Source organism: Bombina bombina, chromosome 2 (genome assembly GCF_027579735.1).
Source record: "Bombina bombina isolate aBomBom1 chromosome 2, aBomBom1.pri, whole genome shotgun sequence".
NCBI classification, from domain to species: Eukaryota; Metazoa; Chordata; class Amphibia; order Anura; family Bombinatoridae; genus Bombina; species Bombina bombina.
The window spans coordinates 910,842,635-910,868,972 of NC_069500.1; the positions used below are offsets into that span (position 1 = coordinate 910,842,635).

Genomic DNA, 26,338 nt, shown 5'->3' on the forward strand with positions numbered 1-26,338 from the left:
TGAATCTTCGGGGGGTAATGTTAGGCTTTTTTTAAGGGTGTATGGGTGGGTTTTATTTTTAGGTTAGGGCTTTGGGCCTGCAATAGAGCTAAATGCCCTTTTCAGGGCAATGGGGAGCTTAGGTTTTTTTAGTTAGGGTTTTATTTGGGGGGTTGGTTGTGTGGTGGGTTTTACTGTTGGGGGGGTTGTTTGTATTTTTTTTACAGGTAAAAGAGCTGATTTCTTTGGGGCAATGTCCTGCAAAAGGCCCTTTTAAGGGCTATTGATAGTTTAGTTTAGGCTAGGGTTTTTTTGTATTTGGGGGGGGGGGCTTTTTATTTTGATAGGGCTATTAGATTAGGTGTAATTAGTTTAAATATCTTGTAATTTGTTTTTTATTTTCTGTAATTTAGTGGGGGTTTTCTTTTGTGATTTAGCTAATTTAATTTATTTAATTGTATTTAATGTAGGGAATTTATTTAATTGTAGTGTAGAATTAGGTGTTGTTGTAACATAGGTTAGGTTTTATTTTACAGGTCAATTTGTATTTATTTTAGCTAGGTAGTTTATTAAATAGTTAATAACTATTTAATAACTATTCTATCTAGTTAAAATACATACAAACTTGCCTGTAAAATAAAAATAAACCCTAAGCTAGCTACAATGTAACTATTAGTTATATTGTAGCTAGCTTAGGGTTTATTTTATAGGTAAGTATTTAGTTTTAAATAGTAATTATTTAGTTAATGATAGTAATTTTATTTAGATTTATTTAAATTATATTTAAGTTGGAGGTGTTAGGGTTAGGGTTAGACTTAGGTTTAAAGGGTTAATACATTTAGAATAGTGGCGGCGACGTTGGGGACGGCAGATAAGGGGTCAATAAATGTAGGTAGGTGGCGGCGATGTTGGGGGCATCAGATTAGGGGTTAATAAATATAATGTAGGTTGTGGCAACGTTAAGGGCGGCAGATTAGGGGTTAATAAGTATAATGTAGGTGGCGGCGATGTTAGGGGCGGCAGATTAGGGGTTAATAATTTTTAACTAGTGTTTGCGAGGCGGGAGTGAGGTGGTTTAGGGGTTAATATGTTTATTCTAGTGGCGGCGATGTCCGGAGCGGCAGATTAAGGGTTACAATTTTTATTATAGTGTTTGCGATGCGGGAGGGCCTCGGTTTAGGGGGTAATAGGTAGTTTATGGGTGTTAGTGAACTTTTTAGCACTTTAGTTATGAGTTTTATGCTACGGCGTAGTAGTGTAAAACTCATAACTACTGACTTTAGAATGTGTTGGGAATCTTGGAGGTAGAGGATGTACCGCTCACTTTTTGGCCTCCCATGACAAACTCGTAATACCAGCGCTATGGAAGTCCCATAGAAAAAAGATTTTACGAACTTTACGTAAGTAGGTATGCGGTAAGGCCAAAAAAGTGTTTGGTGCCCCTAAACCTGCAAGACTTTACGACCTGTTAACGCTGCTTTTTCAGCTTACCGCAAAACTTGTAATCTAGCCGTAAATTTGCAATTAAATGGATTTTCACAGTATTTTTAAATTCAACCCCACTCCAATATTTTTGAAACTCCATTAAAACCCACTTATCACTATGTTCAACTACTGCATTACTGATTCAATAACAAACCCCTGCTGCATTTCTGGTTCAATGACAAAACCCTGCTGCATTATTGGTTCAATAACACAACCCTGCAAATTACTGTTTCAAAAACACAACCCTGATAAATTACTGTTTCAAAAACACAACCCTGCAGCATTACTGATTCAATAACACAACCCTGCTAAGTTACTGATTCAATAACACAACTCTGCTGCATTACTGATTCAATAACACAACCCTGCTGAATGACTGATTCAATAACACTACTGATTCCATAACACAACCCTGCTGAATGACTGATTCAAGAACACTACTGATTCAATAACACAACGCTGCTGAATTACTGATTAAATAACACTACTGATTCAATAACATAACCCTGTTGAATTACTGATGGAATATCACAACCCTGCTGCATTACTGATTCAATAACACAACCCTACGGCATTACTGATTCAGTAACACAACCCTCCTGCATTACTGATTCAATATCACAACCCTGCTGAATTCCTGATTCAATATCACAACCCTGCTGAGTTACTGATTCAATATCACAACCCTGCTGAATTACTGATGCAATAACACAACCCTGCTGAGTTACTGACTCAATAACACAACCCTGCTGAGTTACTGATTCAATAACACTACCCTGCTGCATTACTGCTTTAATAACACAAACCTGTTGAATTACTGATTCAATAACACAACCCTGCTGAATAACTGATTCAATAACACAACCCTGCTGAGTTACTGATTCAATAACACAACCCTGCTGCATTACTGATTCAATAACACAACCCTGCTGAATTACTGATTCAATATCACAACCCTGCTGCATTACTGATTTAATAACACAACCCTGCTGAATTACTGATGCAATAACACAACCCTGCTGCATTACTGATTTAATAACACAAACCTGCTGAATTACTGATTCAATAACACAACCCTGCTGAATTACTGATTCAATATCACAACCCTGCTGAATTACTGATTCAATAACACAACCCTGCTGAGTTACTGATTCAATATCACAACCCTGCTGTATTACTGATTCAATAACACCAATCTGTGGCATTACTGATTCAATAACACAACCCTGCAACATTTCTGATTCAATAACACAACCCTGCTGCATTACTGATTCAATAACACAACCCTGCTGAATTACTGATTCAATATCACAATCCTGCTGAGTTACTGATTCAATAACACTACTGATTCAATGATACAAACCTGTTGCATTACTGATTCAATAACACAAGCCTGCTGAATTACTGATTCAATAACACTACCCTGCTTCATTACTGATTCAATAACACAAACCTGCTGAATTACTGATTCAATATCACTATCCTGCTGGATTACTGATGCAATATCACAACCCTGCTGTATTACTGATTCAATAACACAACCCTGCAGCATTACCAATTCAATATCACCACCCTGCTGCATTACTGATTTAATAACACAACCCTGCAGCATTACTGATTCAATAACACAACCCTGCTGAATTACTAATTCAATATCACCACCCTGCTGCATTACTGATTTAATAACACAACCCTGCAGCATTACTGATTCAATAACACAACCCTGCTGAATTACTTATTCAATATCCCAACCCTGCTGAGTTACTGATTCAATATCACAACCCTGCTGAATTACTGATGCAATAACACAACCCTGCTGAGTTACTGACTCAATAACACAACCCTGCTGAGTTACTGATTCAATAACACTACCCAGCTGCAATACTGCTTTAATAACACAAACCTGCTGAATTACTGATTCAATATCACAACCCTGCTGAATTACTGATTCAATAACACAACCCTGCTGATTTACTGATTCAATAACACAACCCTGCAGCATTACTGATTCAATAACACAACCCTGCTGCGTTACTGATTCAATAACACAACCCTGCTGAATTACTGATTCAATATCACAACCCTGCGGAATTACTGATTCAATAACACAACCCTGCTGAGATACTGATTTAATTTGACAACCCTGCTGCATTACTGATTCAATAACACCACCCTGTGGCATTACTGATTCAATATCACAACCCTGCTGCCTTACTGATTCAATATCACAACCCTGCTGAATTACCGATTCAATAACACCACCCTGCAGCAATACTAATTCAATATCACAACCCCTCTGCATTACTGATTCAATATCGCAACCTTGCTGCATTACTGATTCAATATCACAACCTTGCTGCATTACTGATTCAATAACACAACCCTGCTAAATTACTGATTCAATAACACAACCCTGCTGAGTTACTGATTAAATATCCCAACCCTGCTTCTATACTGATTCAATATCACAACCCTGCTGAATTACTGAAGCAATAACACAACCCTGCTGAGTTACTGTTTCAATAACACAACCCTGCTGAATTATTGATTCAATAACACAACCCTGCTGAATTACTGATTCAATAACACAATCCTGCTGAGTTACTAATTCAATATCACCACCCTGCTGCATTACTTATTCAATAACACAAACCTGCAGCATTACTGATTCAATAACACAACCCTGCTGAATTACTGATTCAATATCCCAACCCTGCTGAGTTACTGATTCAATATCACAACCCTGCTGAATTACTGATGCAATAACACAACCCTGCTGAGTTACTGACTCAATAACACAACCCTGCTGAGTTACTGATTAAATAACACTACCCTGCTGCATTACTGCTTTAATAACACAAACCTGCTGAATTACTGATTAAATAACACAACCCTGCTATATTACTGATTCAATATCACAACCCTGTTGAATTACTGATTCAATAACACAACTCTGCTGAGTTACTGATTCAATAGCACAACCCTGCTGCATTACTGATTCAATAACACCAACCTGCGGCATTACTGATTCAATAACACAACCCTGCTGCATTACTGATTCAATATCACAACCCTGCAGCATTACTGATTCAATAACACAACCCTGCTGAATTACTGATTCAATAACACAACCCTGCTGAATTACTGATTCAATATCCCAACCCTGCTGAGTTACTGATTCAGTATCACAACCCTGATGAATTATTGATTCAATAACACAACCCTGCTGAGTTACTGAATTAATAACACAACTATGCTGAGTAACTAATTCAATAACACAACCCTGCTGCATTACTGGCTCCATAACACATGAAAACTGGTATTACAATACATAGGGAAAAAAGTCCCTCAGCTTTTTGCATAGTTAATGGAGTTTTGACATTCTATAGTTTATGTTTATTAATTAATTGTAATAGCTGGTTATTTATTGAGCACCCACCGGCACGCTATAAATTAGCGCTCCACTTGTAATCTAGCTCATAGGCTGTTATCACTGAATTAATTAACTGTCATATTTTAAGTTGGATTTGACTTTTGCTTCTGGTAAGGTTTGTGAAAATCCATGCAAAAATTATACATTTTAATTATGTCATGTTACTGTTATATCATTCTGATGGATTCATTTATTGGTATTTTGTTTTAGTTTTATCACAAGAAGCAGCTTATTGATTTTTCACAGTTTTGATGTATTTAAATAAGATTAAAGTATAAAGAAAATTGTGGCGCCTTACCTCATCTGAGCTATCGCCATTTTCTTCTGAAGAGTCATCACCCTAAAAAAAAAAAAAAATAGTGCAAGCATTAGATAAACAAAAGAGCAATTACATTACCATTTAAAAGATGTATCCTGGATTTTGGAGAACATATACAACACTTTTATTCAGCTTCTACAGTACATACAGTGGGGCAAAAAAGTATTTAGTCAGCCACCAATTGTGCAAGTTCTCCCATTTAAGAAGATGAGAGAGGCCTGTAATTTTCATCATGGGTATACCTCAACTATGAGAGACAAAATGTGGAAACAAATTCCAGACAATCACATTAAAGACCATTAAAAATAAGCATTAAAAGGGATATTAAACCCATATTTTTTTCTTTTGTGATTCAGATAGAGCATGTAATTGTAAGAATTTTTCAGCTAGATTACAAGTTTTGTGTTATGGTGCAGTACGGCTATACAGGTTGTGCGGTCCAGCTAAAATGTTTACGTTACAGCCTGTCATATTCCTGTAGCTTTAAGAACTAAGACCAACCCACTCCTTCACCTCCCTTTAAAGGTGTGTTCAGTACACCTGTGCTTTGCTTGATAATTGAAGTTTGTAGTTCCCACTCTGCTTCAAGCTCTAAAGCTAAAATCTACAGATCCTGCTTTTGTACCTGTTAAAGGAAATCCTTGTTGTCATTTCTCCAGCTTCTAAACCTAAGAAGCATTTCCTGCTGCTTTACACTTCAAGGAACAGTCTTTGGCAGCAACTCTTGCAAGTCTGTGTTAACTCTGCAGTCTGATTTTCCAGCCAGCTCCATTACTGAGTGTTTACCTCTACCAGGAAATAAGAACATCTTCCCTGCTGTGATCCATTTTGACTCAGTGCCAACTTCGCTCTCTGCAGTTCTAAACTCACTCGCAAGTATCATTAATTTTATATACAATTGTCTCTAGCTGTATATATTCTTATCCAAAGTTCTGCTGACATACAAACTGTTAAAGTGCTCACAACTGGTTAAATCTGGCTCTCTCCTTCTCTCTGCATCACACACTCTGCCTGCTGTAACCTGATACCTCTTGATATATGGACACTGCAGACTGCAAATCAGTTTCTCATTTCTAAGCTTAACTATAAAGAGACTTTGCTATAAAATTCTGCTTTTCTCAGACAATACCAATAAGCTGCTTGTTTGCTGCCTTCTATCTTTAAAGAACACAACTCTTTACAACTGTGTAAAATATACAAAGGCTTCATTTCATCTGTTTTATTCACTTTATTTTGATTTTGTAAAGTGTTATTAAAAGAACTTGTACTAAGTAAACCAGCTATCTCCCTTGGTAATAACCTTTTGTATAAGCCTGTTTTACTTAAGGTTCTATGGGAATAGCCACATTATACAAGCTTATAACAGAATTATCAAGCCATAAAGAAATTTACTAACATATATACATTATAGTTTAAAGCTTGTATATAAAAAAAAAAAAATCATGGATCCTGCCTCAATGGCAATTGAAATAGCTTCCTTAAACCAGAAAGTTGAAATTTTAGCACAAGGTTTGACTGAAGTTAAAAATGAAAACCACACCCTGAAGAGGTTAATGAATTTCTTTTCAAGGAAAGAGGCTGATCACCCTGAACCACAGGTTAAACCTCCACGCATTTTTTTCTGGTGAAAGAACACGCTTTCGTGAATTCAGAAATGCATGCATGCTGATGTTTTCCATGAAGCCCAGGACATATTATACTGACAAGATCAAGGTTTGTACTACCATCTCTTATCTAACTGGAGATCCCCGTTCGTGGGCTGATAAGTTTTATGAAACTGATGATCCTATTTTGAATTCTATCAGTGAATTTTTTAAGGAGATGGCTGTCTTATATGAGGATTGCAACACCCAGTTAACCGCAGAAACAAATTTGCGCACCCTGAAGCAAGGCAAACGTCCAGTTGAGGACTATGTGGCAGATTTTCAGCTCTGGGCTACAGATTCACAGTGGAATACTGTAAGTCTAAAAAACCAATTCCGTTTAGGTCTCTCTGAACATCTTAAGGATGAGATCTCTCGCATTGAACCTCCAGACACCATGGAATCCCTCATAAAGATATGCATAGCCATGGACAGACGATACAGAGAGAGGAGAGCTGAAAAACAACACCCAGAAACTTACCTCAAAAGGTTTACACCCTCTCATTCTGAAAAGACCTCCACAGCCCCTGTGCCCATGGAAATTGGGGCCATCCGTGGACCATTATCCCAAGAAGAGAAACAGAGAAGGAGGATTTCAAACCTCTGTATGTACTGTGGGAATAAAGAACACAGTGTCTCTTCCTGCCCTATTCTGAACCGGCAAAAAAGGGGTAAGATTCTTATAGTTAACCCAAATACTGATAACAATCATGAATCACAATTAACTTTCACATTGTCTTTACAGTGGGACCAGCATCTTCTCAAGTCTGAGGCGCTGATAGATTCTGGAGCTTATGGAAGCTTCATTGACAAAACCCTTGTAGATACTAATAAAATACCTTGTGTGCAAAAGCAAACCCCTATCTATGTGAAGGTTATTGATGGCTCTACTTATTTAAAAGGCCCAATCACACACCATACTGTTCCTTTACTTGTCTCTTGTAACATGGGTCATACAGAATACATTACGTTTGATATCATTCCTAGCTCACTACACCCCTTAATATTGGGTTATCCTTGGTTAAGAAAACACAACCCTCAAATAGACTGGAGCAGTAACACAGTAACTTTCTCTTCCCCATACTGTTCTGATACCTGTTTTCCCTGTGTGGAAATCAAAACTCTACACCCTCATATACCATTGCAGTATTCAGACTTTTCAGATGTATTTGACCTTAAGGAAGCCGAAAATCTACCTCCACACAGACCTTATGATTGCCCCATTGATACTAAACCTGGGTCTATCATACCGTTCGGCCGAATTTTTCCACTCTCTCAAAAAGAATTAAAATTTCTCAGAGAGTACCTAGACGATAATCTAAGGAAAGGTTTTATTTCTACCTCAACCTCTCCTGCAGCAGCGGGCATATTCTTTGTCACAAATAAAGATGGGACCTTACGCCCAATCATTGACTACAGAGCATTAAACTCTATTACGATTAAAAATAGGTATCCACTTCCTTTAATACCTGAATTACTTGAACGGTTAACAGATGCAACCATTTTTACCAAACTAGATTTGAAGGGAGCATACAATTTAATCAGGATAAAAAGCGGTGACGAATGGAAAACAGCATTTAGAACCCGTTATGGTCTCTTTCAATATAATGTTATGCCATTCGGCTTAACTAATGCTCCGGCCACATTTCAATTTTTCATAAATGATATTTTCAAAGACTTAATGGATGTGTGTGTTGTAATATATCTAGACGATATTTTGATATACTCCAAAAATCTAACTGATCATGTAAAACATGTAAGATGGGTTTTGTCTAGATTAAGAGAACATCAGCTATACGCCAAGGCTGAGAAATGTGTATTCCATGTAAAGACAATAACATTTTTGGGTTACATAATTTCCCCTAACGGTGTAAACATGGATCCAGAGAAGGTTACATCCATACTCAAATGGCCTGTACCTACCTCTGTGAAATCACTTCAGAGGTTTCTAGGCTTCTCTAATTTTTATAGGAGATTCATCAAAGGATTTTCATCCATTGTCCAACCTCTAACTAAGTTAACCGGTAAGAATCGACTCGTTTGGACTGTAGAAGCCCAACAAGCTTTTGAGCACTTAAAAGAATGTTTTACTTCAGCTCCTATCCTACAGCTTCCTAATCCAGAATTTCAATTTGTGTTAGAGGTTGATGCTTCCACTGTTGGTATTGGTGCTATTCTCTCCCAACAACAAACCGATACTTCAGTCCTACATCCTGTAGCTTTTTACTCTCGACTCCTGTCTATAGCTGAAAGGAATTACTCCGTGGGGGACCTGGAACTTCTAGCTATCAAATGTGCCCTGGAACACTGGAGACACCTACTGGAAGGGACACTCAAACCTTTTACAGTTCTTACAGATCATAAGAATTTACAATATCTTAGAAAAAACAAGACCTTGTCATCAAGACAAGTCCGATGGTCTTTATTCCTGGACCGATTTAACTTTCAGATCACATATAGACCAGGTTCAAGGAACATCCAAGCTGATGCTCTTTCCCGTTCTTTCATTAAACATAATGAAAAGGAAGAACAACAAACAGTTATACCGTCGACCAAGTTTATAGCTGTAACTTCTAGCCTACAAAAAGACATTTTATTAGCTTTACTAAAAGATTCTACCATTCCATCATGCTGCGTAAAGGACACCACTTCAGGTTTATACTTCTACAACAATTTGTTATACGTTCCTCCTTCTGTAAGGAAGGAGATCCTACATCTACATCATACGAACCCTATGTCCGGTCATCCTGGAATCACTAAAACCCAGGATTTATTAACAAGGAATTACTGGTGGCCTGGTTTAAGACAAGATGTAGTTACCTTTGTGTCAGATTGTCATGTATGTGCAGCTTGCAAAAAAGAACACCACAGACCTTTTGGTTTACTAAAAACATTACCTATACCTGAAGTCCCTTGGACCATGATTGGAATGGACTTCATAGTCGAATTACCACCATCTAATTCATTCACAACCATATTAGTGGTTATAGATCATCTTACTAAACTCTCTCATTTCATACCTCTTAAGAGAATTCCAAACGCTATCACAACAGCTAAAACATTCTTTGATCACATTGTGAAACTCCATGGTTTACCGACCTCTATAGTCACTGATCGAGGGACTCAATTCACATCCAGGTTTTGGAAGGCACTATGTAAATTGTTAAGAATCTCCTCTAGAATGACAACAGCATTTCATCCCCAATCTAATGGCCTTACTGAAAGACTGAATCAGACTTTGGAGCAATACTTAAGGTGTTATATCTCACAGAACCAGGATGACTGGGTTGAATGGTTACCGCTTGCAGAGTTCGCATACAACAACTCCATCAACTCTTCTACTAAAGTCTCACCCTTCTTTGCCACTTATGGTTACCATCCAACCACTGTACCCAACTTCATCTCCACCTCAAAATCACCTTATGCTCTGGATTATGTCTCTAATTTGAAACAAACTTTGACTTCCCTAAAGATTCACTTAGAGAAATCTAAATGTACCCAAAAGTTATTTTGATAAAAAACATCTAACTCCACCTCAATACTCAGTTGGCGATAGAGTTTGGCTCTCAACAAAAAACCTCAAATTAAAGGTACCAAGCAAAAAACTGGCTAACCAGTTCATAGGTCCGTTCAAGATAAAAAGAATGATCAACCCTAATGCAGAGATTCTTGATCTACCTGTATCTTACAGGATACACCCATCCTTCCATGTTTCTCTACTTAAACCCTATGAAGGATCTGATGTTAATATTCCTCAAGTCATCGAGGACTCTCCTCAGCTGATAGAAGATCAAACGGAATTCGAAGTGGAATCAATTCTGGATTCGCGCCGCCGGGGTAGAACAATTGAGTATCTAGTACATTGGAAAGGGTATGGTCATGAGGAGGATTCTTGGATACCCCTTAGGGACTTACATGCTCCCCAATTGCTCACATCCTTCCATCGTCTACATCCTGACAAACCAGGTTTGGAGCCGGGAAGGGGGCGCCCCTGAAAGGGGGGATCTGTCATATTCCTGTAGCTTTAAGAACTAAGACCAACCCACTCCTTCACCTCCCTTTAAAGGTGTGTTCAGTACACCTGTGCTTTGCTTGATAATTGAAGTTTGTAGTTCCCACTCTGCTTCAAGCTCTAAAGCTAAAATCTACAGATCCTGCTTTTGTACCTGTTAAAGGAAATCCTTGTTGTCATTTCTCCAGCTTCTAAACCTAAGAAGCATTTCCTGCTGCTTTACACTTCAAGGAACAGTCTTTGGCAGCAACTCTTGCAAGTCTGTGTTAACTCTGCAGTCTGATTTTCCAGCCAGCTCCATTACTGAGTGTTTACCTCTACCAGGAAATAAGAACATCTTCCCTGCTGTGATCCATTTTGACTCAGTGCCAACTTCGCTCTCTGCAGTTCTAAACTCACTCGCAAGTATCATTAATTTTATATACAATTGTCTCTAGCTGTATATATTCTTATCCAAAGTTCTGCTGACATACAAACTGTTAAAGTGCTCACAACTGGTTAAATCTGGCTCTCTCCTTCTCTCTGCATCACACACTCTGCCTGCTGTAACCTGATACCTCTTGATATATGGACACTGCAGACTGCAAATCAGTTTCTCATTTCTAAGCTTAACTATAAAGAGACTTTGCTATAAAATTCTGCTTTTCTCAGACAATACCAATAAGCTGCTTGTTTGCTGCCTTCTATCTTTAAAGAACACAACTCTTTACAACTGTGTAAAATATACAAAGGCTTCATTTCATCTGTTTTATTCACTTTATTTTGATTTTGTAAAGTGTTATAAAAAGAACTTGTACTAAGTAAACCAGCTATCTCCCTTGGTAATAACCTTTTGTATAAGCCTGTTTTACTTAAGGTTCTATGGGAATAGCCACATTATACAAGCTTATAACACAGCCTATACCGACACAATCCATTCCGCGATCTGAGACCAGTAGTTATGGATTTTGAGGAACAAAAATGTTTCACAAAACTCATAACTAAAATGTTACAAAGTAAACTAACACCTATAAACTACCTATTAACCCCTAAACCGCCACTTTCCCCTATGGCAAATACTATATTAAACCTATTGACCCTTAGTCTGCGGCCCACCCACATGGCCAACACCATATAAAGCTATTAACCCCTAATCCGCCAACCCCCCACATTGCCAACACTAAATAAATCTAGTAACTCCTAAACCGCTGGCCCCCCACATTGACAACACTATAATAAAGTATTAACCCCTAAACCTCCAGCCCCCCACATCCCAACTAATAAACTAAACCTATTAGCCCCTAAACAACCAGCCCCCCACATCTTAACTAAACAGCACAAGGATGTTTTTCAGTAACTCGCAGTGGCGGCTCGTGGGTTATTCAAATGGGAGTTCACAATACATGAACTGGGGTTAAATACCACCTAGCAAGATAGAGAGAGAGAGTCAGTGTCTCTCTCTCTCTCCCTCCCTCTCTCCCCCTCTCTCTCTCCCCCTCTCTCTCTCCCGCTCTCTCTCCCCCTCTCTCTCCCCCTCTCTCTCCCCCTCTCTCTCCCCCTCACTCTCTCCCCTCACTCTTTCCCTCTCTCTCTCTCTCTCTCTCTCTCTCTATCTCTCTATCTCCCTCTCGCCCTCTCTCTCTCTCCCTCTCCCTCCCTCTCTCCCTCCCTCTCTCCCTCCCTCCCTCTCTCCATCCCTCCCTCCCTCTCCCTCCCTCTCTCCCTCCCTCTCTCCCTCCCTCTCTCTCTCTCTCCCTCTCCCTCCCTCTCCATCTCCTGCTCTCTCCCTCTCTTTCTCTCTCTCTCTCTCTCTCTCTCCCCCTCTCTTTCTATAATACTCTTTACAAACACCCCTATATGCCAGAGTATACAATCAAATTAATTGCTTGTTTATAAATGGTCATTTACACACACACACAAAGTACAGTAATAAAAAGACACATCTGCAACCTCCTACACATTTGCACACAAATATATACCAGGACTTAATATACAATCCCCCTTCTTCCTCATTTCTTATAATCATACAGCAGATGTTTAAGAGAGGGTCAAAAGGGTGCACATGCTTCCCATAGATGTTTACACATCTTCAGTCTTTAGGCAAAAAAAACCCCATAACCTTGCAACGTAAAGGGCCCTCTTATTTCAAAGTAGAGGATCTGCTGTTTCAAATTTGTGTAACCTCTGTAGATCATGTAGTTGATGAGAAAGTGGCAGTTTGTACAGTTCTAAACCGATTAGTCAACCAGTAGTAATATTGGAAGAATATGACACTATGCTTTGCTTTCTCAGCCATCTTTAATGCATATGTGATCCCTCACTGTAAAGAAAACAATTACATTTTAAATGAGTGATTATCTGACCCTCTTGGTACACTAGTGGTTGATGTGAAAATGACAATTGCATAAACAACTATTTATCTTAATTAGGATTATGAAAGGAGGATGCTGAATTTGTATCTCTAAGCAAAAAGTATATTTATACACCCTAAAGACCTCTCATTTGAAAGTCAAGGCATTATTAAATCATCAGTATTATCATGGCCCTTCAGATGATTTCATGGTAGGTTAAAAATGTTGAACACTCACAACAGTTTTATAGAATTAAAATAGAGGAGCGAAGAAAGTGTACTAACTTTTCTGTTAAAATAAACCAGTCCACACTTTAGGACTGATTTGCCCACTGCCTGCCCTCTCCTCTCCCTTACTGCCTTTGACTCTGTTGTGCACCGACCAGGCTCTTCATCCCTCACTGTGACATCACATGGCTCTCACTCGCACAGCAAAATCTGTAAGGTTAGGAAGCTTAGGAGCTGGTTTGGGGGTGGTGCTACAAGCACTAAGAAATAAGTGCTATGGGCTGGAAGCCTATACTTCTATCTATTGCATGTGCGGTGTGATAGATAGAAGTAAAAACTGCAATTTTTTTTGTGCAAAATTTGACTAGAACATTTTGGGTTGAATAAATATAATTTTTCCAATAGGGGTACTATTGAAAAAATTATAATTATTTAGCCAAAAGGTTTTTTTTTTTTTTTGGTTTTGTGGTTTTTCCTCTCAGGGGGTTCACGTGCACCTGTGCACATAGAGAGGAGCCTCCACTGGTAACTCGTGAAGGCAGCACTATGGAAAGTGTGATACTGCTCATTATATTGCGTTCTTTATGCACCCGGTATAGCACAAAACTCGTAATCTAGGTGTTTCTAATTTACTCCTATTATCAAAGAAGAAAAGACAGAAAAACAGAGCTCCCAAGCTGGTAACATACTGTAAAATTAAATGTGGGACTGTTTTGAATTGTGTATACCTAATATTCTGGACCAAAAGCAAGGAACTGTTCTTATGCAGATTGTTTATAAAATGGAGCCAAACATAAAAACAGTTTTTCATGTTAGCTAACCTGACATTGTTAGACATAAATCGCGAACACTGGTGCACGTTATGCATATTTTACATTGCCAAGTTCTTCACAGAGAAAAATGTACTTTTTATTATTAAATATATATTTCTAGATATGTGATAATGGTAATGTAAATAAATAGCTTTACCTAAATATCTATAGGAATAGGTATAGGCATATATAGACATAAAGAAATATGTATTTACAATAAAAAACATAATTTATGCTTACCTGATAAATTAATTTCTTTCATGGTGGTGAGAGTCCATGATCCCTTACTCCTGGGAATAACTATTCTCTACCACTCTTCCCAAACCTCAAGCACTCTATAAAATCCCTCCCACCTCACCAGTACCTCAGTCTAACGTATAGCTGAGCACAAAGAGGAAGGAAAAGTAACAAGAACAAATAAAATAGGAGCAGGAAATAAGATGAAAGAAATTAATTTAGCAAGTAAGCATAAATAATGTTTTCTTTCATACAGGTAGTGAGAGTCCACGATCCATTACTCCTGGGAACTAACACCCAAGCTGTAAGTAATAATTAAAAAGAAGGATCTAAAAAACATATTTTTCATAATGAGAAATCAAATCTGCAACCCCAGTAGAGCCTCAAAAAGGCAACTAAAAATAACCAACAAGCAAAAATAAATCAACCTGAGACAACTGCCTAAATGACATCCTAACAAAGGCTTCCTCAGAAGAAGCAAATACTTCAAAAGGGTAGAAAAAAATATGCAAAGAAGACCAAATAGCTGCCTTGCAAATTTAAAGCAGTGATAACTGGTCTTATAGAATGAGCAGAAATCCATCTAGATGGAAGAAGACCTGTTTCCAAGAAAGCTAACAGAAGCTTTAACCAAGAAGCCAAATTTCTAAAGATTAAGACATAAAGAACAACACGGTTCCAAATAATAATGTCAGAAAACACAACCTTGTACTAAAGAAAAATAAAATAAGGAGGAACACAAGAAAAAGTAGAAACAAAACATCCAGAAATAAGTTTAATATTCACCTGATGCATAGGTTCAAAAGGAGAAACATACTAAATCCTTAAAGACCAAATAAAGGTTACAAGTAGATAAAAATTGGATAATAAATGTCTTAATTCTAGGCCAGGCTAGAACTAAACCGTGAATGACAGGAAGATTAGCAATCTTCTACAGAACATAGAGGGACTGGGAGGAATAGCGCACAATCTTGTATTACAAGTCAAAGGTAAATTAGTTTTACCAGAGAATGTTAACATGGCCTACATTTTTTTTTTGCATACAGTTTACTTTCAATGGAGAGGTATAACGTAAACACATAAAAAATTTGTTTGAGCATTTGGAGACCTGAAGTAAATAAGTTAGGGCTAGAATGAAAGTATAACAAAACACATGTTTAATATGCATTTTGTACAATATATACATATTAAATGCAATATATATATATATATATATATATAAATGTTTTGTATTAATAAAAATGTTTTAACAATTATTTAAAGGGATGTGACATATGACAAGGTGTTGGACTGGAAAGGGCTGCGTTAAATCTCTCACATAATAGATTTCTAGGGAGCGTGCTGAAAATCTACGTTCCTGTCTTTCACTTGAGTGCTAACCAGAGGGTGCGCTACAACAAAAAAGAAATAGTTGAGTAGTTTGTCACAGAATCTTAAACTATGCTTATATATCCCATCTTTTTAAATAGGAGGGTCCCTTTGTGATTACCAATCACCTTATAGAACCATATGTATATGGAACAAATTTTTAATGGGTGGGATAGCAGTTATCTTGCCCCACTCACCAATATATCAGTTTGTGAAACCTTGTATTCAAAAGAAGCATTCCTCTTTCAAATATGTGGTGATGTGTTTATTAAGTGATCTGGCAATTGTAATAGCAAAAGCAATTCCTTACAGAATTAGTCTGTTTTGGAGGATTTTACTTTACTAAAGATACTTTGCTAACCCCCTCTGACCAAGAAACTCATCATAAAACACCTAATTTAAAAAAAATGGTGCCCACTGTTCAATTACGTGTTTGTGGCTTATAATCAGTTGGCAATAACTGCTAACTTCATTTTGTTTTGCTGAGTAATCAAACATTTTAAGAAATTCTGCAAAATGGGTAGTGCAATGAGTGTAAATATGAATCTATGTAGGATATTTTATTGATGCAAGAATTTAGTTTTTTGTGTTTTCGTTTGTTATTTTATTATATGCAAAGAGAGACTGGGAAGAGTGAAAAACATTGCCCAAATGAGTGAAATCACTACTCAATTTTTTGGTTTGTTCCCCCCCCCCCACTCATTTTCTACATAAAGATGGAATAAAGTGTTGAAAAGTAATATCTTCTAATACTCTATTACTTACTGTAGTACTCCTAACCTTAAAGGGTTACAAAAAATAAAACAATTAGAAACAGGTAGTAGAAGATGAGACTTCTACCCTGCACCCATAGCATCTGTTATAGTGGGGAGGAGTAGATACGTAAATCTTATCGCTTATGTAAAGTTAGGTACACATATAGACAGGCATGTGTATGAGTAAGTGTATGTACAGTAGGTACCATTGTAAAATCAGAGCTATATCTCTAAGGAAAATACCATTCCCCTATCAGAACAAGAGCCAAAATCCCCTTGGAAATTTTCAAAATACAGACTTAGGTGTTTGATGTTACTATAGGTTATGATTGTTATTTAGAAGAATACTATCTTAGACACATCAATAAAATTACCTAATGCATAGGAAAAATATGAGAAAATCACACAGGAAAAAACAAAACAAAAAAGTGATGATGATTGACATAAACCACACTAACTTTAAGTAACTGGATATTAAAAGAAAATTTGTAGTCTACACCATTCCTTTTGGGATTATGGGCAGTGTGATATATGGCTGTTCTCATAGTAAGGAAGTTTTTAGCACACTCCGGACCTATGAGATTCAAAATAACAGAGAATTGATATGTTCACCAACCCCTTGCTCTGCCTTATAACCCACAGCAAAGTCAGCGGGGGGAGGGGTAAGCCTTGTCCTCGGCAGGATGGCTGGTCAGTCTCCATTTGTCCCCAGCCAGGATGGGAGGCCATGAAAACAGTTTCTCTAGATTGCCACTACTGACCTCAGAATTGAGGACCACAAAGTCACTCCAACAGACTCCTGGGTCTCTGTGCGGGAAGATCTCAGATGAGCTGAAAGTAATGCTCTCAACAGCAGGGCTCCAGGACCTAGTGTGAGGCAGCTCCATTACTTCATATGGCTGAACTTGGCAATTGTCAACAACTCTTTCACCCTCGGAACAAACGCTATGCCTCTTTTTTTAATGGTGCATAGTTGGCGTTATACCAGTTAGCAGGGTCTATATATAGCTTGATTCCCAGATATTTAAAGGTTTTCCCTATTGGTTTGAATTCATAATGCAAATCTGGCATAATATTAGTGTGAGTCAACCAGATTAGTTGACTTTGTATCCTAATATGTGTCCAAATTCTGTGATGATTCCCATGATTTTGGTTATGTTTGTTCTAGGGTTTTGTATGTATAATACCATGTCATCTGCAAAGAGGGATAGGTGTAGTGTTTTATCTCCAATTGTAAGTCCCTCTTTTTCTAGTCTAATTTTTGCTGCTAGGGGTTCATATGTCAAATCAAAGAGGAGGGGGGAGAGGGGGCGGCCCTGCCTCGTACCACTTTCTAGGGCAAAGGGTTGGGATGGGATTCCATAAACTAAGATTGCAGCCTGTAGTGAGGAGTATAATATTTTAAGGGCCTGTAGGAAATCTCATGCAATCCCGAATTTCTTGAGAGTGAAAAATAGGTGAGTCCAGAGTACCTTGTTGAAGTCTTTTTCTGCATCTGCTAATAGAGCGCAGGCTTCTTTAGTCTCTCTTACTTTCCAAAGTTTTCTTTGATTCCAGTTATGTGTCAAAAGAAATTGTAGTGTGCGAATATTAGTTACTGCTGATCTACCCTTTACAAGTAATTTCCATTGTTATTCTCACTAGCGCCCTCTCTCTGAGTAAGTTTGTCATATGAATGTGGTTGCACAGAGCATATGCACATATGTGGAACGTATTCCATGCCAAGTAAAATTTATAATTGAAGAATCATGATTTTCACGAGACACATTTTTGGTAATTCAAGAGTATAACAAAAAAATGCTTATTTCTAGATGCACTCATATATACTTTGTTTACTATTAAAAGCATAAAATCATAAAGTTATTGATAAGCTATTAAAATATAGTTGTATAAATACTGCTTTATATGTCAACTTATAGAGGCCTATTTATCAAACATCTGTCGGACCTGATCCGACAGTGCGGCTCAGGTCTGACAGACATCGCTGAATGCGGAGAGCAATACGCTCTCCGTATTTAGCATTGCACCAGCAGCTCTTGTGAGCTGCTGGTGCAACGCCGCCCCCTGCAGATTCACGGCCCCCGTTCGTTGCTTGATAAATGGGCCTCATAGACTTACCTTTGCATAATTTCTATAATTCTTCAAGAGTGGCTGCAGATATGCATTTCTGTTAAAGAAGTAGCCAAGTCTGTTTTTTGAAATCTGGCAAAAAAGCATATACAATCATATATTTATAAGTAACAAGTTAATAATTAGCATTTGATATCTTATAATATTCTAAAATATTATTCTAAATTAAATAAAATTACTTAAAGGGACATTGCACATAAAATACTTTCAATCATATGAAAGAGCAGAATTTAAATATGATTTTTCTTTTTCTGGAAAAAAAGCAACATACGGGTAGATTTATCATAGTTCGAGCGGATACGCTGTCGGCATTTATCATTGCACCAGCAGTTCTTGTGAACTGCTGGTGCAATGCCGCCCCCTGCAGATGCGCGGCCAATCGGCCGCTAGCAGGGGGTGTCAATCAACAAAATTGTATTCAGAGCAGGCGGATAAGTTATGGAGCAGTGGTCTTTAGACCGCTGCTTCATAACTTCTGTTTCAGACCAGCCTGAAATCTTGCGCGGAAACAGGGGCATACGGGGCTTGATAAATCGACCCCAAATAATTGTTTGCCTGTTCTGTATGCCACTTATATGCCGTTGTTTATGCCTTTTCTCTGCTGTATATAAAGCAGTGTTAAACCTTTATGATAGCTACAGTGATAGCAGTGTTAGCCATTTCTGTCTTCCATACATAGAATAGAGATGATCCCCTTCTCTAATTCACATATAAAGCAGTGGTAAGTTTGGAGTTATAAAATCATGATTAGAATAAAATATACTATTTCGAAGAAGAATTACACATTAAATATGTTCTTCATAGATAAAACATTTAGATATAAAATAATAAATCTATCACCAAATCGTTATTTCTTTAGTTTATGATGTGGAGTTATAAAATATAGAATATGGGAATGTGGAATTATATAAATGAAATTAACATAGAGAGGGTTAGTTAGAATTTAGTTTGTAATGGGTTAATGCTTTTTAAGGACACTGTATTTAGGACTGTGACATGTACATTCAGTTGCTGTTGTCAATCAAAACACCTTTACTGCTAGCTAGACACTTATTATTATTATTAACTCCCTATAGACTGACTGTGCATGAACAAATTAAAATAGTATTTCTTTCATGTAATTAGCAAGAGTCCATGAGCTAGTGACGTATGGGATATACATTCCTACCAGGAGGGGCAAAGTTTCCCAAACCTCAAAATGCCTATAAATACACCCCTCACCACACCCACAATTCAGTTTTACAAACTTTGCCTCCGATGGAGGTGGTGAAGTAAGTTTGTGCTAGATTCTACGTTGATATGCGCTCCGCAGCAAGTTGGAGCCCGGTTTTCCTCTCAGCGTGCAGTGAATGTCAGAGGGATGTGAGGAGAGTATTGCCTATTTGAATGCAGTGATCTCCTTCTACGGGGTCTATTTCATAGGTTCTCTGTTATCGGTCGTAGAGATTCATCTCTTACCTCCCTTTTCAGATCGACGATATACTCTTATATATACCATTACCTCTGCTGATTCTCGTTTCAGTACTGGTTTGGCTTTCTACAAACATGTAGATGAGTGTCCTGGGGTAAGTAAATCTTATTTTCTGTGACACTCTAAGCTATGGTTGGGCACTTTGTTTATAAAGTTCTAAATATATGTATTCAAACATTTTTTTGCCTTGACTCAGAATGTTCAACTTTCCTTATTTTCAGACAGTCAGTTTCATATTTGGGATAATGCATTTGATTTAATCATTTTTTCTTACCTTAAAAAATTTGACTTTTTCCCTGTGGGCTGTTAGGCTCGCGGGGGCTGAAAATGCTTCATTTTATTGCGTCATTTTTGGCGCTGACTTTTTTGGCGCAAAAAAATCATTTCCGTTTCCGGCGTCATACGTGTCGCCGGAAGTTGCGTCATTTTTTTGACGTTATTTTGTGCCAAAAATGTCGGCGTTCCGGATGTGGCGTCATTTTGGCGCAAAAAAGCATTTAGGCGCCAAATAATGTGGGCGTCTTATTGGCGCGAAAAATATGGGCGTCGCTTTTGTCTCCACATTATTTAAGTCTCATTTTTCATTGCTTCTGGTTGCTAGAAGCTTGTTCTTTGGCATTTTTTCCCATTCCTGAAACTGTCATTTAAGGAATTTGATCAATTTTGCTTTATATATATATGTTGTTTTTTCTCTTACATATTGCAAGATGTCTCACGTTGCATCGGAGTCAGAAGATACTACAGGAAAATCGCTGTCTAGTGCTGGATCTACCAAAGCGTGTATCTGCTGTAAACTTTTGGTAGCTATTCCTCCAGCTGTTGTTTGTATTGATTGTCATGACAAACTTGTTAAAGCAGATAATATTTCCTTTAGTAAAGTACCATTGCCTGTTGCAGTTCCTTCAACATCTAAGGTGCAGAATGTTCCTGATAATATAAGAGATTTTGTTTCTGAATCCATAAAGAAGGCTATGTCTGTTATTTCTCCTTCTAGTAAACGTAAAAAATCTTTTAAAACTTCTCTCCCTACAGATGAATTTTTAAATGAACATCATCATTCTGATTCTGATGACTCTTCTGGTTCAGAGGATTCTGTCTCAGAGGTTGATGCTGATAAATCTTCATATTTATTTAAAATGGAATTTATTCGTTCTTTACTTAAAGAAGTACTAATTGCTTTAGAAATAGAGGATTCTGGTCCTCTTGATACTAATTCTAAACGTTTGGATAAGGTATTTAAAGCTCCTGTGGTTATTCCAGAAGTTTTTCCTGTTCCTAATGCTATTTCTGCAGTAATTTCCAAAGAATGGGATAAATTGGGTAATTCATTTACTCCTTCTAAACGTTTTAAGCAATTATATCCTGTGCCGTCTGACAGATTAGAATTTTGGGACAAAATCCCTAAAGTTGATGGGGCTATTTCTACCCTTGCTAAACGTACTACTATTCCTACGTCAGATGGTACTTCATTTAAGGATCCTTTAGATAGGAAAATTGAATCCTTTCTAAGAAAAGCTTATCTGTGTTCAGGTAATCTTCTTAGACCTGCTATATCTTTGGCTGATGTTGCTGCAGCTTCAACTTTCTGGTTGGAAACTTTAGCGCAACAAGTAACACATCATGATTCTCATGATATTATTATTCTTCTACAGCATGCTAATAATTTTATCTGTGATGCAATTTTTGATATTATCAGAGTTGATGTCAGGTTTATGTCTCTAGCTATTTTAGCTAGAAGAGCTTTATGGCTTAAAACTTGGAATGCTGATATGGCTTCTAAATCAACTTTACTTTCCATTTCTTTCCAGGGTAACAAATTATTTGGTTCTCAGTTGGATTCCATTATTTCAACTGTTACTGGTGGGAAAGGAACTTTTTTACCACAGGATAAAAAATCTAAAGGTAAAAGCAGGGCTAATAATCGTTTTCGTTCCTTTCGTTTCAACAAAGAACAAAAGCCTGATCCTTCATCCTCAGGAGCAGTTTCAGTTTGGAAACCATCTCCAGTCTGGAATAAATCCAAGCCAGCTAGAAAGGCAAAGCCTGCTTCTAAGTCCACATGAAGGTGCGGCCCTCATTCCAGCTCAGCTGGTAGGGGGCAGGTTACGTTTTTTCAAGGAAATTTGGATCAATTCTGTTCACAATCTTTGGATTCAGCGCATTGTTTCAGAAGGGTACAGAATTGGTTTCAAGATGAGACCTCCAGCAAAGAGATTTTTTCTTTCCCGTGTCCCAGTAAATCCAGTAAAAGCTCAAGCATTTCTGAAATGTGTTTCAGATCTAGAGTTGACTGGAGTAATTATGCCAGTTCCAGTTCCGGAACAGAGGATGGGGTTTTATTCAAATCTCTTCATTGTACCAAAGAAGGAGAATTCCTTCAGACCAGTTCTGGATCTAAAAATATTGAATCGTTATGTAAGAATACCAACGTTCAAGATGGTAACTGTAAGGACTATCTTGCCTTTTGTTCAGCAAGGGAATTATATGTCCACAATAGATTTACAGGATGCATATCTGCATATTCCGATTCATCCAGATCATTATCAGTTCCTGAGATTCTCTTTTCTGGACAAGCATTACCAGTTTGTGGCTCTGCCGTTTGGCCTAGCTACAGCTCCAAGAATTTTTACAAAGGTTCTCGGTGCCCTTCTGTCTGTAATCAGAGAACAGGGTATTGTGGTATTTCCTTATTTGGACGATATCTTGGTACTTGCTCAGTCTTTACATTTAGCAGAATCTCATACGAATCGACTTGTGTTGTTTCTTCAAGATCATGGTTGGAGGATCAATTTACCAAAAAGTTCTTTGATTCCTCAGACAAGGGTAACTTTTCTGGGTTTCCAGATGGATTCAGTGTCCATGACTCTGTCTTTAACAGACAAGAGACGTCTAAAATTGATTGCAGCTTGTCGAAACCTTCAGTCACAATCATTCCCTTCGGTAGCCTTATGCATGGAAATTCTAGGTCTTATGACTGCTGCATCGGACGCGATCCCCTTTGCTCGTTTTCACATGCGACCTCTTCAGCTCTGTATGCTGAAGCAATGGTGCAAGGATTACACGAAGATATCTCAATTAATATCTTTAAAACCGATTGTTCGACACTCTCTAACATGGTGGACAGATCACCATCGTTTAATTCAGGGGGCTTCTTTTGTGCTTCCGACCTGGACTGTAATTTCAACAGATGCAAGTCTCACAGGTTGGGGAGCTGTGTGGGGATCTCTGATGGCACAAGGAGTTTGGGAATCTCAGGAGGTGAGATTACCGATCAATATTTTGGAACTCCGTGCAATTTTCAGAGCTCTTCAGTTTTGGCCTCTTCTGAAGAGAGAATCGTTCATTTGTTTTCAGACAGACAATGTCACAACTGTGGCATACATCAATCATCAAGGAGGGACTCACAGTCCTCTGGCTATGAAAGAAGTATCTCGAATTTTGGTTTGGGCGGAATCCAGCTCCTGTCTAATCTCTGCGGTTCATATCCCAGGTATAGACAATTGGGAAGCGGATTATCTCAGTCGCCAAACGTTGCATCCGGGCGAATGGTCTCTTCACCCAGAGGTATTTCTTCAGATTGTTCAAATGTGGGAACTTCCGGAAATAGATCTGATGGCGTCCCATCTAAACAAGAAACTTCCCAGGTATCTGTCCAGATCCCGGGATCCTCAGGCGGAGGCAGTGGATGCATTATCACTTCCTTGGAAGTATCATCCTGCCTATATCTTTCCGCCTCTAGTTCTTCTTCCAAGAGTAATCTCCAAGATTCTGAAGGAATGCTCGTTTGTTCTGCTGGTAGCTCCGGCATGGCCTCACAGGTTTTGGTATGCGGATCTTGTCCGGATGGCCTCTTGCCAACCGTGGACTCTTCCATTAAGACCAGACCTTCTGTCACAAGGTCCTTTTTTCCATCAGGATCTGAAATCCTTAAATTTAAAGGTATGGAGATTGAACGCTTGATTCTTGGACAAAGAGGTTTCTCTGACTCTGTGATTAATACTATGTTACAGGCTCGTAAATCTGTATCTCGAGAGATTTATTATAGAGTCTGGAAGACTTATATTTCTTGGTGTCTTTCTCATAATTTTTCTTGGCATTCTTTTAGAATACCGAGAATTTTACAGTTTCTTCAGGATGGTTTAGATAAGGGTTTGTCCGCAAGTTCTTTGAAAGGACAAATCTCTGCTCTTTCTGTTCTTTTTCACAGAAAGATTGCTATTCTTCCTGATATTCATTGTTTTGTACAAGCTTTGGCTCGTATAAAACCTGTTATTAAGTCAATTTCTCCTCCTTGGAGTTTGAATTTGGTTCTGGGAGCTCTTCAAGCTCCTCCGTTTGAACCTATGCATTCATTGGACATTAAATTACTTTCTTGGAAAGTTTTGTTCCTTTTGGCCATCTCTTCTGCCAGAAGAGTTTCTGAATTATCTGCTCTTTCTTGTGAGTCTCCTTTTCTGATTTTTCATCAGGATAAGGCGGTGTTGCGAACTTCTTTTGAATTTTTACCTAAAGTTGTGAATTCCAACAACATTAGTAGAGAAATTGTGGTTCCTTCATTATGTCCTAATCCTAAGAATTCTAAGGAGAAATCGTTGCATTCTTTGGATGTTGTTAGAGCTTTGAAATATTATGTTGAAGCTACGAAATCTTTCCGTAAGACTTCTAGTTTATTTGTTATCTTTTCCGGTTCTAGAAAAGGCCAGAAAGCTTCTGCCATTTCTTTGGCATCTTGGTTGAAATCTTTAATTCATCTTGCCTATGTTGAGTCGGGTAAAACTCCGCCTCAGAGAATTACAGCTCATTCTACTAGGTCAGTTTCTACTTCCTGGGCGTTTAGGAATGAAGCTTCGGTTGACCAGATTTGCAAAGCAGCAACTTGGTCCTCTTTGCATACTTTTACTAAATTCTACCATTTTGATGTATTTTCTTCTTCTGAAGCAGTTTTTGGTAGAAAAGTACTTCAGGCAGCGGTTTCAGTTTGAATCTTCTGCTTATGTTTTTCGTTAAACTTTATTTTTGGGTGTGGATTATTTTCAGCAGGAATTGGCTGTCTTTATTTTTATCCCTCCCTCTCTAGTGACTCTTGTGTGGAAAGATCCACATCTTGGGTAGTCATTATCCCATACGTCACTAGCTCATGGACTCTTGCTAATTACATGAAAGAAAACATAATTTATGTAAGAACTTACCTGATAAATTCATTTCTTTCATATTAGCAAGAGTCCATGAGGCCCGCCCTTTTTTTTGTGGTGGTTATGATTTTGTATAAAGCACAATTATTCCAATTCCTTATTTTATATGCTTTCGCACTTTTTTATCACCCCACTTCTTGGCTATTCATTAAACTGAATTGTGGGTGTGGTGAGGGGTGTATTTATAGGCATTTTGAGGTTTGGGAAACTTTGCCCCTCCTGGTAGGAATGTATATCCCATACGTCACTAGCTCATGGACTCTTGCTAATATGAAAGAAATGAATTTATCAGGTAAGTTCTTACATAAATTATGTTTTTCTATATGTCAGCCAAAATTATAAAGTCTTTTAAGGAAGTTAAAATATATAAAGATAGCCTTTCATTTATGGTATGCTTTAATTTGATTGGCTTAAAATGTGTATATAAGCTTTGAATTTGTATGAAGCTAGTGTTATCTGTTACCTTCAGATCTCAAGGTATGTATTAATCTTGTTGTGATTAATAAATTATTTATGTCAACTAATATTTGATAGATATGAGTATTAAATTAATCTGTTAGATAACCCAGATTGCATATTTGTCTATAGCTAGTTTTCTATAGCCAATGCATTTAATAGTCATATTAAATAATAATTCTTCTCTTTTTCTATCCTCTTTTGCAAGAATCATACATATACATCTGTTGCTAAATACTCATTTAGTAACAGCCCTAGAATGAGGTATACAACACTTTGGGGGCTCGGCTTCCTGGAGTTCGACCCTTGGACCACAGTACTTTATTAAAGCTTCTGGACCTTTAAATGCTGTGTGTGTATGCTGCTGCTATGTAAGTATTTTCTTTTCTTTTTTTAGAGTTAAATTATGGCTGGGCCCACCATAGATTTTGACTTAATTGACATAGATCAGAGATCCACCCCTCTTTTGTATAATCTCCCTTATGTGTT

The 26,338-nt window shown here is 37.8% G+C and overlaps 1 long non-coding RNA gene across 1 annotated transcript in view; it reads right to left on the bottom strand.

Moving 5' to 3' along the window:
* The window catches only part of LOC128648099 (uncharacterized), a 61,016-nt gene that overhangs the window by 9,537 nt on the left and 25,141 nt on the right, over positions 1–26,338 (bottom strand). Inside the window, exons 2-3 of the long non-coding RNA XR_008400510.1 lie at positions 18,719–18,802; positions 5,196–5,237 (exon numbers count right to left, since the gene is read on the bottom strand). This is a non-coding gene — a long non-coding RNA (uncharacterized LOC128648099). The remainder of the gene's footprint in view (positions 1–5,195; positions 5,238–18,718; positions 18,803–26,338) is intronic.